The sequence below is a fragment of the Harpia harpyja genome, chromosome 2 (assembly GCF_026419915.1).
Source record: "Harpia harpyja isolate bHarHar1 chromosome 2, bHarHar1 primary haplotype, whole genome shotgun sequence".
Taxonomy (NCBI): Eukaryota; Metazoa; Chordata; class Aves; order Accipitriformes; family Accipitridae; genus Harpia; species Harpia harpyja.
In genome coordinates this window covers 73,432,749-73,450,408 of record NC_068941.1, presented here as the reverse complement: position 1 = coordinate 73,450,408, position 17,660 = coordinate 73,432,749, and the positions used below count along the sequence as shown (strand labels likewise).

At 41.3% G+C, this 17,660-nt stretch overlaps 1 protein-coding gene across 1 annotated transcript in view; it reads right to left on the bottom strand.

The window, feature by feature from the left end:
• The window catches only part of PROM1 (prominin 1), a 71,823-nt gene extending 71,384 nt beyond the window's left edge, over positions 1-439 (bottom strand). The window contains exon 1 of the mRNA XM_052780422.1: positions 299-439. The gene's annotated coding sequence lies outside the window, so the exon portion shown is untranslated. The remainder of the gene's footprint in view (positions 1-298) is intronic.
• Positions 440-17,660: the final 17,221 nt, after the last annotated feature.

Genomic DNA, 17,660 nt, shown 5'->3' with positions numbered 1-17,660 from the left:
GACCTGAACTGGACTGCTTGGACAGAGGCAAGAGAGGCTGTAATATATGGTTTGAACAAGCTATTCATCTAATAAGAGTATCTGTATGTCAGAAAGAACAAAACTCTACAGAAATAATTAATCAGCCAAACCAAGTACACTCATGAAAGCTAGCACAGAAGCAAAGTCATTGATCTCGATAGTGAGTTGTCAGGAAAAAAGACGATCAGTTTTCATCTCTGTTTGTGACCCTGTGATAAGCAGAAGACCCCTCAGCACAGGATAACTATCCCATGCTTCCCACAAAATGTAATCCTACCTTAGGAGCTTAGCTGCTGCAGTGACCTTCTTTTGTCTGCTTGCTCAGGAGTAAATTCTGTCTGACGTGAGTAAAGAAGATTGGAAGAAGGTTATTTTTAATATCAGTATAAAATAATCTGTAGCACAACAAAATACAAGAAAGGAAGGCATCCGTTCATTATGTTTTCAGGGAGAATGACACCACCACCTACAACATCTTGCAGGAAGCGCATAAACAACACACATCGCAGGATTAACCTGACAGGGCCCCTTTGCTCTAGTTTCTATTATTAACTTTACACCTAGTGCAAGTCTCCTCAAATGAACTATATGAGGTATAATGATTTATCTTACACAGGCTGTACCTCAGCTGAAAATTTATTACCAGGATAGTAAGAGGCCTGCATTTTATAAGCCCTTCTCAGAGGCGTGCTGAGCATCTGATCCCTAAGTTTCTTACAGTGTGGGTAGAGAACAATTTTTATTGTTACCTTGTCCACGCTTCTGGTCTAGGTGGTGAATTTTTCCCTCCCTCTCCTCATGTTAAACTGCACACTTCCAAAAAAATACCATTTCTGTCCCTCCCCATCCCAAGCTCCCACTTTCCACTGAATGGTTGGGACAGCAGCCTACTATCCACAAGCTGTTATCACGCAAAACAAAAGTGCAGCTTCTCCTCTTTGCCACCTCACAGCTCCAGCTCCCTCCTTTGTCTTCTAAAGTTTGGTACAAAAATGCTCATTACGGCTGAGCAAAAGACTTCAGCCCCGATAATAACATGCTCCAAGCAAAATGCCATTTTCTCCTCTATAATGTAATTGATTTTGGGGGTGGGGGTTGGTCAAGGAAGCTGTTTTCAGAATTTGATGGAGGAGATTGGCTTTTTCTTTCCCTAATGTTCCCATTAATTTATTATTTCCTGTATTCTCCCTCCCTGCTGATTAAACTATGAGAGACCAAGAAAGGGAAAAGTATTTCTGCTGTTGAAGCATGCAAGACATAAAAAAGAGAAGCTGACCTTTAACTCTGCTCCTTTGCCTTTTTGCACTGCAGAATGTCAAATGATTTTCCATATTATAAGTATTCCATGGCAACACTAAGCGTTTGAGAACAGGGAACATTTATACTGTCCGAGGACATCTGAGGTTTCTTGCTTTAAAGTCAATCTGCAGTCTTAAAATCTAGCCCGAGTAAGAAGCAGCACATAGCTATATTAGTGCAGGCAGCAGAGCAAGAATCAGCCTCATGCTCCAAGAGCCGCAGTGTGCCTCTTGGTTCTGCCCTGCTGCAGGCTACGCCTTCCCTCCCTCTGTGCTTGAGTTCACAGTCGAGCTGATGCATACAGCAGGGCCGCATCCATGTTGTCATGCTGGTTTGCTCTTTGCTCAGGTTTCCAGTATCTGGTTGCATAAGTATTAGTTCACGTGTAGTCTCCAGACTGGCACGGTTCAGGGAACAGTGAAGTCTGGGGTGCAGGTCGTTCAACTGAGGACGTCCTGCAGTCTGCACCCTTTGGCCTGGGAATGGAGGCCCACACAGGCACAGAAAACAGAGACATTGCACACATAACCTGGGGAAAACAAAGACTAACTTTCATCATCGTACTCATCACCTGCTTTCATAAAAGGGACTGCAGCAAGTCATGCACTCTTTGGTCTGCACAGCATCCGGTGAAGAAATGAATCATCAAGTGTTGTTTCATAAGCTTTTTGTTTCATAGGGTTTTTCTTTTAAGTCAGAGAGGACTGTTCTGATTGATTACCTTGCACGTGATTCGTATGCACAACATACATGAAGCCATGAAGACTTACATACTAGTTTCAACATCAAGCTCATCAGGTATGGCAGAGAGGTACCTAGGCTTCGGATGACAGTAGACCTTGGCTGTATTGTGAACTGTCTGAATGACCATCTTCTCTCATTATTAAAGATTAAAATTTTAGCCTTCACCTGACTTGTCTAGTTTCAGTTTCCAATTTCTTTTCTACTCTTTTGAACAGCCTCATAATGGTGATGACCAATGCAGTGGCTCCACAGGACCAAGCAGTACGAAAGAATTAGGTGTGGTGCCACTCAGTGGTGATACTAGTCTTCAAGTCTAACCTCTACATCTTGGCCCAACGCTGTTTGGTGCCATTTGATCTTTATGAGATTCTTTTAGTCTTTTCCTTTGACAAATTAAAGCTGCTATAACAGTGTAGCACCATTCTTGAAGAGAATCTTCAATAAGTAGAACCTTGATGCTTTTCTCTCCTTTTCTGAACTAAGTATTAGAAAGAACCATGTTAAAGAATATGTTTTAACACCCACCAGCACTGGTATTGCCTGGCCACTTGATTAAATTAGTGCCTGTGATCGAAGATTGTTGGCTTTCCCTGCCATCAGGTATGATACAAGCTATACAGTGTGGAAAAAGAGGGTCTGTGCTTGGAAGAGGCAGTGGTCAAAAGTGGACATGACAGATAAAAGATTGGGATTTTTCATGCCAATTCCAACTTGAAAGGAACAGTTTCTCTTCAGCTTATAAAGCCTGCAAATTCTACACAGCTGCTAAGGTAGAAAAGGTCTTTTGACAAATCTGGAAGCCATTGTTTATTACTCTAATGCTTTGTCTATAAATCTGAGCCTGACATATTGTGGCAGTCTTTCTGCTCTTTAATTCCCTGAACACTGAATTACAGACATTTGGAGAGCTGGAGGTCTCACAGACTTGAGCTGAGATTGCAAACTCCTTTTCCCACTCCCCTCGCTAAATGGACTCTTCATTGAATTCCTCTGCATTTCATCCTGCCTATCTGAAGAGGCAGTCACAGACAGGCCTTACAGGACAATCAAGGGCAGCTACCTGCCAGGCAGATTATTCCCACAAACTTAGGGCCTTTGTGTTGTTTTGTTGTATTTAACTTTACAAGTCCAAACGATAGTAATTTTCACCATATTTTGGTAAAGCTTTCTCAATGCTACCAGTTCTCCGTTTCTGTTGCAGCTTGCTCATCCTAGCATTTGCCTCTGTACAGGCTTGAATATTTGCTTTTGCAGGTTTGTAGTTTTTACCCTCTGCTATTTGTAGTAAGGAAAATAAATAAATTCCCAAATCATGCTGTAGTTGTAGAAGCAATCATCCTATAAAATGTAATCCACAATTCACTGCAGTAAAACATTAGTTTATATATTCTATATGAGCTGAGTTGGTACAGTAAAGGCATGCAATTAAGAAGTGCACATCAGATGTATTTTGACCTTTCTTTAGCAGCTGTTTCATATTACCAAACATGCACATTGCAGTGGTTTTGTAATTGGATTTAAGTAGCTTGCAGAATATCTCAATACGCAGAGCAAAACCCAGCAAAACATTATAAAAAGTGTGCATAGTAATTCCGCCTGAGAGTTGCCAAAGCAAGAGCAGAGAGATCACATGAAAAATATTTCCTACCTATGTGAAATCTGTGAAAATTCCCAGAAAGACTAGGAAACAAAATCTGTCCTGGGATGGGAATACAGTTTACATTGAACCCAACAAGAGGATATATATGTGTGTGTAGCTGTCAGCCAAATCTGAATTTTGGTATACATCAAATGTTACTAGTTTGTACTTAGTGACACAGAATACCACGTACACTTGAAAAATCCTCCCAGTTGAATTTCCAGCCTAAGTTTGTGTATATTATAACAATTCTGATATTTATTTATTTTCTGCAGTCACTTCGCAACATCTGAAAGACAGTAAATTAAATATCTTGTCTTTTGATTTTGACTGAGAAGCCCAATTTCTTTTTCAATATTGAAGTTCTGCGATGGAGGAGGGGGGGTGGTATTTTTATAACTGGATGCTTAAATCATAGAATCATAGAATACCAGGTGAGAAGGGATCTCAAGGATCATCTGGTCCAACCTTTCTTAGCAAAAGCACTAAAAGATTTTAAGAACACATTTTCTCACCAATTTTAGAGAGGGGAAAAAAAAAATCTTCTAAGACATTTTTGCTGCTGAAGCAGGATTTGCAATACTACCAGGGACTGCTGTTCTATTTGTGAACTAAGATTACTCTCAGTGAAATGGCTCAGCTCCTCGAGGTCCTCAAAATTCCCATTATGCCTTTGCCAGATTCACAATAGTCTCACATTTGTTATTTCACTAAAAAGAAAAAAAAAGGAAAAGCATGTGCATGGCTGAAAAGCTTCAAAACCATCTCCATAGAGCACCTATGTGCTGAAGAGCGTTGAGGATCATTTACTGCTTAAGCAGGAGCTGTGTATGCCAAGGATTGGAACAAAAGACTAGGGGATGGACATTGTGAAACTAAAACCTCTCTCTATGAATCTGTCTGTCCCCCTCTCTCTCACCTTGAGAAAAACACTGTACTTGCTGCAGTTCACTTTACCGGTTGGCAAAATGGTTATAATAAAACTTGCTTTTTTTTCACAGCTTTCTGTCAGCATATATTTTGGAAGTGCCTCTGGAGCCCTGTTTGAAGAGCACTGTATGGTACAGTACAGTGTCTTGGGAAATCAGACAGATGTATGCTATGTTTAGAAATGATTTGTCTGTTAAATGAGATCATAATTGGTTAAATTGCTGGGTAATTAAGGAATTTTTGCTCTTATTAGATAAACAGACTTTTTATTGCAAACAGTTCTCGTCTTTCTAAATCAGTTCCAGGAAACCCTATAATGTCAGTCACTATTAGCATTTGGAATAGCATTAAGAGCTTTATACGAGCTCATATTAATCTGTCTAGGTTAACCTTTGTATCCAGGCTTCCTCAGTTGCTGTATTTCAAATCTGCAGAATGTCAGTTCTTCTCAGTGGGCAGGAAGAGGTTTAGCACAGATTTAGCAGTGCTTTGATCGTAGTATGAAGTAATTTTGAACTTATTTGTGGCCAAAAAAATTTCTCTGGAGCGCTTTTATTCAGTCTTATCAATTGAGTTGCTTAATCAGTTGGAGCAAACTTTTAGCCTCTCTTTTCTGCTCCAGAACCTGCTACGAAGACCAGATGAATGTTAAGACAGATAGTAGTGTCAGGAATATTACATTTCATTTGGGCACTGGATCTCAGAACTTTAGAAATACCACATAGGCATAGAAACAGAGTAGGAAGGGTCCCCAGTTCCCTCTCCCAGCTGCGAAGTCTGCCCAGAGCATCTCGAGGCACTTGCCCAACCTGCACTCCAGCACCTCCAGTGAAGGCAGATTCACTGTGCCCCTCAGGCAGTCTGGTCCAATGCTTAATTATGCTCATAATTAGAAAGTTTTCCTAATATCTAACCTAAATATTCTTTGCTGCAAATTAGGTTCATTTCGGCTCATCCTTCCCTCAGTGGACATGGAGAGTAATTGATTGTCATTTTTATAACAGTGTTTGAAATAAATATTGCAACATGCATAGGAACATGTTACCATGTCCTTCCCCTGGTCTTCTGTTTTCTGGATCAAAGCCCAGTTCTTCAAAGCTATCCTGAGTCATGTTTTCATTTCTGTCTTGTGACCTCTCTCCAATTTGCATACGTCCTTTAAAACTTATAGTTCCCCTGTGTAAACATGCGACTCTAGCTGAGAGTTCCCTTCCTGACGAAAGCAACCTAATGACATCCCATGCCATATGTAGCCTCTTCTTCACGCACTGCTGAATCTGCCTTCTTGGTAAGAGCATCCCATCCTTGGTGCATACTCAGTATGTGTGTCGGTCCTTGCAATATCCAGAATCTCTTACGCAGTACTGCTGCCCAGGCAAGTATTTCCTGGGGGTTTTTTGTGTGTTTGATTTTTTTTCCTCCTTTTCACTTTGCTTTCTTTAACTTCATATATTTGATTTAGGACTTTCTGAGTTTATAAAGATTATTTTGAATAATCCTGTCTCCAAAATGCTTGCTGTGCCTCTCAAATTGGCATCAGTTGCATATTTTATAAGGACACCCTCCACTCCCTTATCTCTATCATTGAGGAAAGTATTGGAATGCACAGAACTGGGTCCCAAAAGACCTCACTTGAAATGCCTTCAGAGGTTGACACCGAACCATTGATATCTAACCACCCTGTTACATACAATGAAAAGATTGACACACCATCAGTTTTCTTGGATGCACGCAGAGCAGGGTTAAGCATGGTTTTGCAGTAATAGCACAAAACTAGGAGTCAGAGAGTTTTGATTTTTTTTGTTCATTTTGTCCCCAACTTTTAATACATATGGTAGAAAGTTACTATAACCTCTCTTTTCATTGATTTCCTTGTCTGTAAAAGGGAAACGAAGATGCTTGTGAAGTGCATGGCTCCTCAGGGGGAAGAAGCTATTGAAGTGCAGAATATAAATGGTTGTATGTCTCGCCCTGTCATCACTCATCCTAGTTCAAACTACTATTGCTGAACCCAGTGAATCTGTACGACTTACACTCTTGGTATCAGAACCCAGGTCTGTACCGTGCTGTGGTCTTGCCAGGGCTGTTTGCTGTGATTTCCTCTTCTAGCGTTCGGCAGCAGGACGCGTGTTTGTGCTTGGCTGGCACCAGCGCTGTGTGAAATGTAGCTGGAAACAAATTCTAATTACAATTCCCTGTGTGCACCTGGCGCAAACTTTCACACCGTTAGAATGTACCAGTCACCAGTCGAAAAGGGGTGCGGGATGAGTCGGTGTTAATGGTTGTTGCTATGATTTTGTAATTCATATTAAAATAGTTGACTTCTTTCCTCTCTGCTTTTAAGCTTCCTGGCAATGATGCAAACCAGTTTTTTAAAGCTTATTTGCAGCAAAAGTTTATAATAATACAACAACTTGAAGCCGCAGTGAGATTTGAAATCGCATGTGTAAACAAAACTTGTTCCAAATAAAAATGCGCTGAAATGCCTGCTCAGTGCCACGAACAGCACCGGGTAACTGATGGAGGTGGCCGAGCTGAGCACTGGCCCTGCAGCCCCGGGGGGCTGCAGCCCGGGGGACGGGGACACGCTCCTGTGCCAGGGACTTGGGTTTCAGCCCCGAGGGGGGTCCCGGCCTCCATCCCAGCATCCCAGCCCGCTCCCACGAAGCCTGCCAGACCCTGCCCGGCTTCTCCCTGCTCAGTGGCATGGGAGTGACTGTGATGCTGAGCCTTTGAGGGGAAAAGAAGTGTAGATGATCCTGGAGGGATGGTAAAAAAAATATGTTGATGTTTATGACTGGCTGCCTGCTTGCTATTTAAACATGCAGAGAGATATCTGATAAATATTTAAGTAGCACCAATTTATTTAGTGCTGTACATGTTTAACAAGATGAATACTAAAGAGGCTAAATAGATTAAGATTTCTAAAATGATTGTGCCAAATGTGTCTTTTTACTTCAGGCCTCTGTGTAACAAGGATGTTTCCACCAGTGTAACTATCTCTTAATATATTAATAAATCTTGTGCTTTGAAACCCCGATGAACATATCCTGCACCAAGGTAGCCATGCTGAAGTAAGCAGTATTTTGTGCCACTGCACTGCATCCATGGTGTATCTGTACCAGCAAAACATCTTCGGGTCAGACCAGGCTGGGGATTCTGCACTTCTGCTCTGGCTGTCACCTTGAACATCTTTATTCTCACCTTGAAACGCTTTGCTTTTGCAAGAAGATGGTTTTAATGTTTAATATTGTCCTTGCACACATACACACTAGTCTCACCAAACTCACAAATATGTGTGTACATACGTGAAATATGCGACCCCCATGTATTTCTGTCTCAGTCACATGTAGTGGGGAGTAAGTTTGAGTGTGGAAGATTAGCTTGAGTACTTCGTGTGACATACAAAGCCTCAGTGAATCTCACTTGATTAGTTCTCCTGTCCTGACCCTAATACAGAGGTAAAAATATTTAATGGCCTGTACTAAATTAAGTAACACCAGACTGTGACTCAAGTATGCATGACTAAATCTAGTTTAGTGATTCTTATGCTTGAAGTGTGCCACCAAGCTAGCCCCAGAAGAGAATGGCTTAGGTAAGTACACCATGGGATCAGCTTGCACAGGAAGAATGACTTTTGAATACTTGTTTATATTAGTCATAACCATGCAAGAGCCCTCTGGCAGTGCTGAGCTTTTGTTTCAGATAGTAGAATGCTCATTAGAAATGAAATTACAGCATTGGCATCAAGAGCTTTTTCCTTTTGTCATATTTTGATTGAGAGGAAGCCTGCCTTCAGCATGACACCTTGCAGCTATCATGGCCATTGGCATCAGGGCAGAAGACTCCAAATATGTATTAGCCACCATTTCACGCTTTTATATGCTTCCCCCGCAATACTGGAGAAGCTCAGCTGAGATCAAAATGTTGTGCTACAAACAGAGGCTCGCATCCTGCACAGAGGTTCAGCTTCACACGGGTCAGGATGGGACAAGGCCAATGCAAGTCTTCTTAATGGAGTAGACAAAGCTGAACTCCTGTTTCTTAGCTGTGAACACCTCCCCAACACAGTTCCCACTGAAGAATGGGGGCAGAGCTGCTTCTGCCCTGCCTCACACAGCCAAAACCCTCACCAACAGCAGCAATTCCCCTTCTTGTAGGCAAAGGAGGCAGTGGCTGCCTCTTGTAGGGTTTTTGCTGTCCCTGTCAGGCTTCTGTCTTCAGCAACTGCCTGTTTTGCTTAGGTATTAAGCCACTTAAAGGAGGGGGAGAGTTTCCACACGGTCTGGTGAATTATCTTTTGAGCAGAACTGCAGCTATAAAAACCTTAAAAATGCTCTAGAAATTATGCTATCATGTATGAGAAATACAGCCTATGTGTCCATATATAAAACAGGATTTCATATTAAATGCATTTATCCTCATTCTGTCACCCACACGAAGTTATTTTCACCATTAAAATTATGCATGACAACTTGTTTATCCATTCTGAATGCACTGGACGGGAGCTAGTTTTCCATATTCAGAGGAGAACATACATCACCTCCAAACACAAATATCACATCTGTTTGAGATGCTTGCTGGGAGATTTAATTCCTTTATCAATTTTGTTAAACAGCATTTCAGACAGGGACAGAGCTCTGGGTTCTGTACTGTGGAAAGATCTTCCATCAGTCTTACTAACATGCAGTAAGAGAAAGGCCGTTGAAGCTCTCTCAACAAACAGCAAGGAAGGGACACTGCCAGTGAGGCAATAAAAAGCCTAATGGGAGGCTACCAAAGCCGCAGCATTATTTTATTTGGGAGAGGTTTGCCAGGACAGCAGGAGTCCTGGTGCCTTGGAGGCTGGAGGGTGAAATAAAGACCAGAACACTGCTGTCAACTGGAGGAAGACCCAGGCCTTCAACTAAGTCCCCCCAGTTAATCTGTGGAGATCAAAGACAAGGCAAATGAGGTTTTCTTGTCCTCTGTAATTGGAAAAATATGCAGAGGAGATATTTTCTCTGCATTTCACAAGACTTGGTTACTTTTACCTACCAAAACATTACGGGTGGTTCTGAAGAAAAACGCCCCAGCGTGTGGCCCCGCTTTGAGAAGGCACAGTTCTTCATGCTCCCGCCGGGCAGGCTTACCTGGGGCTTCCTCCCTCCACTGCCAAGACCACGGCAATTACCAGAGCAGAAAGGCAGCAGATAAGATATCGGGATGTAGAAAAACTAGTTGCGTATTGCCTTCTGTATTTACGATCATTTTGTCCCAAATACAAACACTGTGATCTATCACAAAGAGCCATTTAGGGGTGTGGAAGCAGAGGAAGAGCTCAGGGTAAATTTGTGCTGCTTTTAAGCGAAGGTTTCAGTAGCATACAAACACTTGCAATGCTTGGTCTCTTGCTGTGAATATCTTTTTTTCCCTAGTCCTGGGGTGAATTGCAGTATGAGATACAGCCTTTAGAAAAACATTAATTAGTATTTCCAATCCACAGCATCTAGCTTGAGCCAGCTGTTCTTTATATTCATCTACAGCAGCACATGTCTGTCTCTGAGATTTTATAAACAAATTAGACCATCTATGTATTTGTTTTCAGTAGCGCACAAAGAGGACACACATTTTATGTGCATTTACCCTCTAATGACTGAAAAATTCAGTATTTGAACAAGTCACGCACTGGAAGCCCCCATCCATATAGTTGCAAAACCCCCCTCGTGATGAGTGAGGGCAAGAGAGGAGAAGGAATCATCAAAATACAGTTCCCAAATTGTCAGACTGCCTTTGTAATGGCTGCTGGGAGCTGTATGTGTTCATGTGGCTTAGAGACTTATTCTGAGCGTTATTGTCAGGCTCTTCCTGGTACATTCTCTTCTGTTTCAGAAACAACGGGTCAGAGTTACTAAGTATATGTGCATTATTTACACATCAGTGCTGCACAATTTCCATCATCCACCTACAGAAAATATCCAAATTCAACAGCACACTTACCTATTGATTATGTGTAACTTCCCAAGTCTCAGGTACGCACTTCAGGCCATGTTTCCTGCATAAAATTCTTTTTTTTTTTTTTTCTATTTACTAATTTACTCCTCCCTTACCCTACAAATATATATAATTCATTTTGAATATTTTATGCAAAAAGCAATACTAATGGGATTTGAGTCTTGCTAATAAGGATTCAGGTTCTGTAACTGGTATTCATAAAAAACTTAGTCTCTAGGTTTCAAAATAGATGCGATTCATGGTGCAAAGCCACTTAAAGGCAGAAATAACAATGTTTAAAAGGAAAAAAAACCCCAAAGTAATAAGTGTCACTCATGCAATTCCCCAAGAATTCTTCCCGAGCAGGAAGAACTTCTCCAAGAAAATGACAGTGCTAAAACCTCTCCCATCACCTGTTTGGAAGAAGATGAAAAAAAAAAAAAAAGCTCCATCCTCCAGCTTGCAGTTGAATCATGCTGCAACAGTCTTATTTTCAGCATCCATGGTGTTCACAGTCCAGTCTGTAGGCAGCTTAAAGGGGAAATATGACATCCTCCCTCCTGTGGTTTGGAGCAACATGCACCCTGAAGGCATAAAAAAAATCAGTTCTTTTAATTTCCAGTTGCAGAAATATTTTTGTTCAACCTGGAGCATTCTCTCAGTATTTTCTGGGTACACCCAGTTACACTTATGCCATGAAAAAAAAAAGGGGGGATTTATACTATTTGGCATCTTGTCCTCTATGCCCGTTTCTTTCTCTCTACCTGCAATTTGGTTGACTGGAGAAATTTGAGTTTTATCTGCACTCACGTGATACTTCCACTCAATGTGATAGTCCATATCATACCATGCCTTCACCACTCAACATCCCTCCATTACCCATAAAGGGTGAATATTGCCTTCCTTACGGCATTCATTGGCGAGGGAGAGCTCCTTCATGCTCTCAAAATCAAAGGAACCCTTTCTTTTTATACAACTGTGTTCTACACAACATTTTTACATACAATGGGACCAGACTCTTCAAGCCTATTCATGCTAATAGCCGAAGCAAAAGTAAGGACACCTCTAAGCAAGATCACTGAATGAAGCAGTGTTAACACCACTGTTAGACTGCCACATTGCGCTACCCTTTATTTGCCAGCACTCGTCATAAAAAAGATCCACACAAAGGGATGTCTGACATCCAAAAATTGTCAGCCCAGTTCTCCACCTGTACCTTTGTCAAGCATCTAAGATACAGCCTTCACTTGTGCAGGGCTACAGTCCCTGCTATTTGAAGGAATCCAAGACTCTCATTCAGAGACTTGTGGCTGTGCAGAGTTACACTGAAATCACCTGTAGGGCAACTGTAGCTTGAAAACAGACAAGTTTCCTGGCAGAAAATTATACATCCAGATGCAAAGAGTCAAATTTCTTTTCAGGACAGAGTACATACAAAAACATTGGGAATTGACTGAGCTTCTTGTCAAAACAACATGCAAGAGGTTTACTTTGTTTTCTGAGTAACTTGCCTTTTTTTTTAAAAAAAATAAATAGAAACCTCAGAGGAAATAGTGACCCTACTAGAAATAACTCTCAGATATTCATCAAAAGAATTTCTGGTGACAACAGTGTTTTATATTTCTGACTTGGACATCAAACAACAACTGGACAGAGCAGCACATAAACTTGGAAAATTTCTGCCTGGAGTCCTTCACAGATATCAAATTCCAGCTCAGTCTCTCAGTTGTTGAAAAATCTGTGGGGATTATATGAACTACCTCTTGCTTGTGTGTGTACAAGTGTCTTCCCTGATCAGCAGAACTATCAGGAATATTACAGGGTCTGGGAAACAGTCAGAGACAAATCCAGGAGGATGGGTCCAGAGCAACATTCCCTGGCAGAACTCCAGCAGCTCTGTTCAAACACTGCAACAGCTTGTGCAGCGCTGCCTGAGTCTCCCTGCAGAGTTCAGGTTTCCAGCATATGGTGGCCATAAAAGGGCACAAACAACTTGCACTAATTGTGTGAGAGAGAAATAAGCAGTAAAAAAATGGGAAGATCAAAGAGGGAGGGATTATTGGTATCAACACCAGATGTTCTGGAAAAAGCGGTCCTAAGTGACTGGAAATGAGAAATTCTTGACAACCCTGCTTGCACACTAATTCACAGCTGCATTTATCTCCATCTCTTCACTATTGCCAGTGAAACAGGGTCTTCTTCAGAAAGGCAGCTGCTGTTTGGTAGGCTCGGGCACTGTCCCTTTCTCTGATGATCATTGTGCTCTGCCGTGGCTGGTTCTCCTGTAAACCCACAGTGGAAACCACTGGGTTAAATAAGACACCATTAGGTTAAATGAGATTATTCAGGTGTTAGAATGGCCTTGTAACGGGAAACAAACACACTGAGGTGAGGGGAGGATGTTAAAAGGAGGGTCACAGTTTAGGAAGGATAGTGTGTATGAAGCCTCACAGCAAGCCTTGGCAGTCTAATTCAAACTCATTTCTTTCCATCAGTTACCAGGATTTACCCCATTTAAACCGTACCCAACAAGGGAAGAGGACTGCTATAGTAAAGCGGATGTGTCTTCAGAAGTGGTATCTGTTTAAAGAGGAAACGCTCCATGAATCTTATTAAGGGCAAGGCCAAGCCACAAAGCTCACTTGGGTATTGCTTCAGTAGGCATAGGTATGAGCACAAGAGATGGAAAAAGAACTCAGAGGAAGCCAGTGGGGACTGCCGTGGGTACAGCTGCAAAAGCACATGTAGCAGGACCCTAAAAGAAAGTCTACAAAGACAGGGCTCTGGGCCAGGGTGCTGGCTGTAAGGCTGATGGGATGTTAGAAAGGAAACGCCGTCCTATTTGATCTTTCTCAGGCTCCGCTAAACAACACCAGAGTCTTTGTCAACAAGCAGCATCACATTAAAGATGCATCCATGTTCAGTTTCCTCCTGCAGTTAAAACAGTCTGAAAGACCTTTCTGATCTTTCACTGTCTTGGTTCAGCTGTGCAGCAATCCAGAGTGAAACATGTGAAGTAATTCCCGTATGAAATTTGCACAATGACCTCTGCTGCTCTAGGGCTTGTCATTGCATTATCACGAACAAGACAATGAAGATGAGCATTAGTCTGCTTTCAGACTATCTTAAGAAAGTCTTCTAATAACACCCTCTGAAATTAATGGAACATTTAGTGTGTTTGCATTGAGGAATATTTGAGAAACAGTATTTGTTTCAAACAGTGCTACTAAGTCTTTGATCGGTTCTATATGCTAGAACCATACAGGCATATTATGTTTGGGTTTTAAACAGAAGTGTTTGATTTACTTTTTGTGATTTTTCTTGCAAACAAATAAATTTGAACTACAACTTACTCAAAGAGTTCATTGAAGAGAATCGGCCTATCAAAACACCAACCTAAAGCTGAGTTAGATAGTTTCAACTTATTTTTCAATAGAGTAATGAACAAATGAAAACTGCCTGGTTTAGCACAAGAGACATCGCTGTCTTGTTTTATTTTCATGCTCCCATTCAACTTTTGCAGGTGAATACTGCTAGAAGCAAATGGTACTCACTCAAGCCAAGTTCCGAGATCATCAGTTACCATCCTCCACTGTCTACACAGTGATGGTCATTCCCAACACATTTATAGCTTCTCTAACACAATGTGACCTGAACTGTAGCACAGTGGTTGGCCTCAACTCAGTACAGTTATAGTTATCAAATAACAAATACTCCTGCTAGTGAGCGAAATGCATTCAGAGCACATCCTCCACGCATGTGACCAGTGCTGAATTTCATCACATTTTTAAGAACAATTTCTAGGCCAGGACTGGGCAACAGACATACAGATTGACGTGTTTTGGAGGATGTTGCCCGAATGGAATGAAAATAGAGAAAAGATGCTTTTTCAGTACTTACCCAATCTGAATACTACGGTTACCTTTCCACTACAGCCAACGACACTTCTGCCAGATGAACTGAGGAGCTCCAGTAGACTACTGCTGCCACAGTCAGAACTTAACCGGTAGGTATGATTAATGTATACTTCACCTCACTGAAGCAGTAAAACTGTTTTTAGACTGCCATACCAAATTTGGTCCAATGGAACATCAGATCTGGAGCAGACCTGCCTTCACACCTCTAATTGCACCATTCAAGGATGCTGAGAAATCATGAGATCAGGAAAGAGGAAGACATATTCTTTAATGAAAAAGACTTAAATTTAAGAATTCTCAGATATACATGAAAGAAAGAAAGAGAAAAAGTGTTCACTGCATTATCAGATTATTATTAGCTCTGGAGAGCTGTATGCGACTGTAAACACAACAACTTGTGACAACTTTTCAGTCTATTGTTCTGCAAGCCAAATATCAGCTAACCCTGTTCATAAAAGGGTCTGCTCTAATAGTTGCCTTGAAAGGCAGCTGCATGTGCAGCCCAGGCAACACTCACTAGTGTGCGCATGACAGAGATGGGAATTAGGCGTTGTTCAGTTCTTACTATGATCGCTCTTAAGAAGCCCACATAATTATATGGTAATACGATGCAAAACTTCTTCTGTGGGTTCTGTGCAGTAGAAGAGCATTTCACCCTGAGGGAAAACATTTAGTTAAGGTGGCAAGCCTCATTTTTGCGCTGCAGTCCTGCCAGTCTCACAATACTCACACTTGCTGTATTTCCTAAGGCTAGAACTCCTGGGGTCTTCTGATTGTACGACAATCCGCAATTTATGTATTTATTTTAGAGAAAAAGCCTCCAGCTCTTATGGTTACAGACAAAAGCTTCCCCTCCCCCTCCCCCAGAAAAAAAATGTCCTGGAGGTCCAAGAAAAGAAAGTGGTATCCAAACCTTTTTGTTTTTCAAATCTCATGGTGTGTATCAATCATGGTACTTCAGAGAGGGGAGAACCTGCTCAGAATTTCATCCATGGAGAATGGATAATCCTGAAGCCTAGGCTTGAAATACCCTTGCACGTTCCCTTGATGAAGCCCAACACAATGACAGTAAAACAAATTTGCCTTCGCTTCAGGGACCAGCACTATAGGTCCTTCTGGCCTTGTTCCTTACTATGAGACAGATTTTGGGCCAGCAAGCTAGATTCCCTGTACTTCATTTCATGAATTTCGTAAGTGGAAATAGTCTGTTATATCCCACTGTGGGAGAATGTGCTGCTGTGAAGCTTAATTGAGATTTATTGGTTTTGAGATTATTGGCTGAAATGTGAAAGGATGATATTGTATTTGCACAGGGATTTATTGCACATTTCAAAACGCAGAAAGGATTGTGGCTGAAGTGAAAGCTATTACAGAATTTCAGGTATACATTTTAATATGTATATCACTTTCAAGCACACACAAGCTTTTAAGTTGTGCCAGTTGTTTGCTAGGGGAGTTGCCTAGGGGGATCTATAGTATATTTCCTAATTAATTTCTTCAGATTAAAGGTATCTTTAAATGTTACTGCATCGAAGGACAAGCTATATTGGTGCTTTCAACTTACAACCTAGGAATTACTAATTGAATTTGTTTTAATTAGGAAAAGTCAGCTAGAACTGAGGAGCTGCCCCACATAATTTTGAAGATTTTTGTAAACTGCAATGCCCTGGCAATTGCTATAATTTGCCTTAAAAAGACAGTGTGGGGTGGGTTTTGTGGGGTTTTGGTTTTGCTTCGGGTTTTTGTTTGGGTTTTGTTTTGGTTTGGTTTTTAAACAAGTATTTGACTTTAGGTTTTTTTTCATTAGATGTTATAGACAACAGCGGGGTCTTCACACTGAATTAGCACTGTGTAAAATACATTCATCACACAGAAAACCTGTCAGGGTGAAGTATGTCTCTTGGATTCTTTGTGGTCTGCTGTTATTCCGCTGAGAGTATGGGCTCAGGGACTTAACTTCTTGCCTGAAGTATTTTATTTCAATTCTCATCCAAAAATATAACATCCAAATCTTTGACACCTCACTGGAAGTATAAATGTAAAGATTATTGAAGTGCAAAGGAAATCGGGCAAAGCTTGCATCTTTCATGTCTCCTTTACAGTGCTACATCTAAGTTTCGTGTCAAGATAGTGACATTGTAAGTGGAGCCGATACTGCATCTTAATTGCCTGCTTCAGGCCTTGAAAAAAGTGACTTTTGGTTATCTGTAATCAAGGCATCGGGGTCCCAAAGCAAAACCATTAATCCATATTTATGGCTTTACACCTTAATAAAGAGAAATGACAATCTCAACATAATATGCAAGAGATCAGTTTTCTAAAAGTATTCAGGTGCCTAAATAAAATTAATTAGCATCTAAATCCTTTTAAAGTCTAGCCCAGACTTGGTGCAGTTAGCTGTGCCACTACACGGGAAATGTCCAAAGTTTATGCTGACAGAGACAACTTAATTAAAGATTTGCTTTATTAACTATAAGATACATTAATAGGAGCATAACACAGAAAGGAAATCATTACTGTGTTGGTTTTGTTCCCAGTGAAGGCTCGACAGAAGGACTACCTCCACTTTTGGGGATGACACTTCAAACATGCAGACAAATTATGGAGAGTCTAGAGGAGAGAACATTAAGCAACTTCAATCTAGAAAAAAAGATGATCAAGAAGAGGTATGACAAGAGTCTTCCACTAAAAATATTGTTACGAAGAAAGTGATTCATTGCTCGCCCTATCTGCTAGGGTAAGGAGAAAGGAAATGAACATATCGCAGGCTTCCTCTGTTTCCACTCCTAACAGGTAGCCACCAGATTAAAGACGGTTTAAATTGCTGCTCCAATATCCTGCCAACAAGTTATGATTCGCTCCTTGTTGTGGAAAATAACAAATGCCTTGCCGAAAAACCATTTCACGCTCATCACTGCAAGGAAAAAGCAGCAGGGACCGCTGGACTTTCAGCTGGGCATGATAGAAGGGCTCCTGCCCAGGAGATGGGCTCTCTGTCAGCACCCAAGCCTCAAAGGCACTGGAGAGGCACAAAGACAGCCAAGAGTCACACACCAAGTGACCCTGGCTGCTCAACTAAGATACATTCAAGACAGGCCTGAACAGGAGAGAAAGCAGCAGTGATGTTGATCTGCACT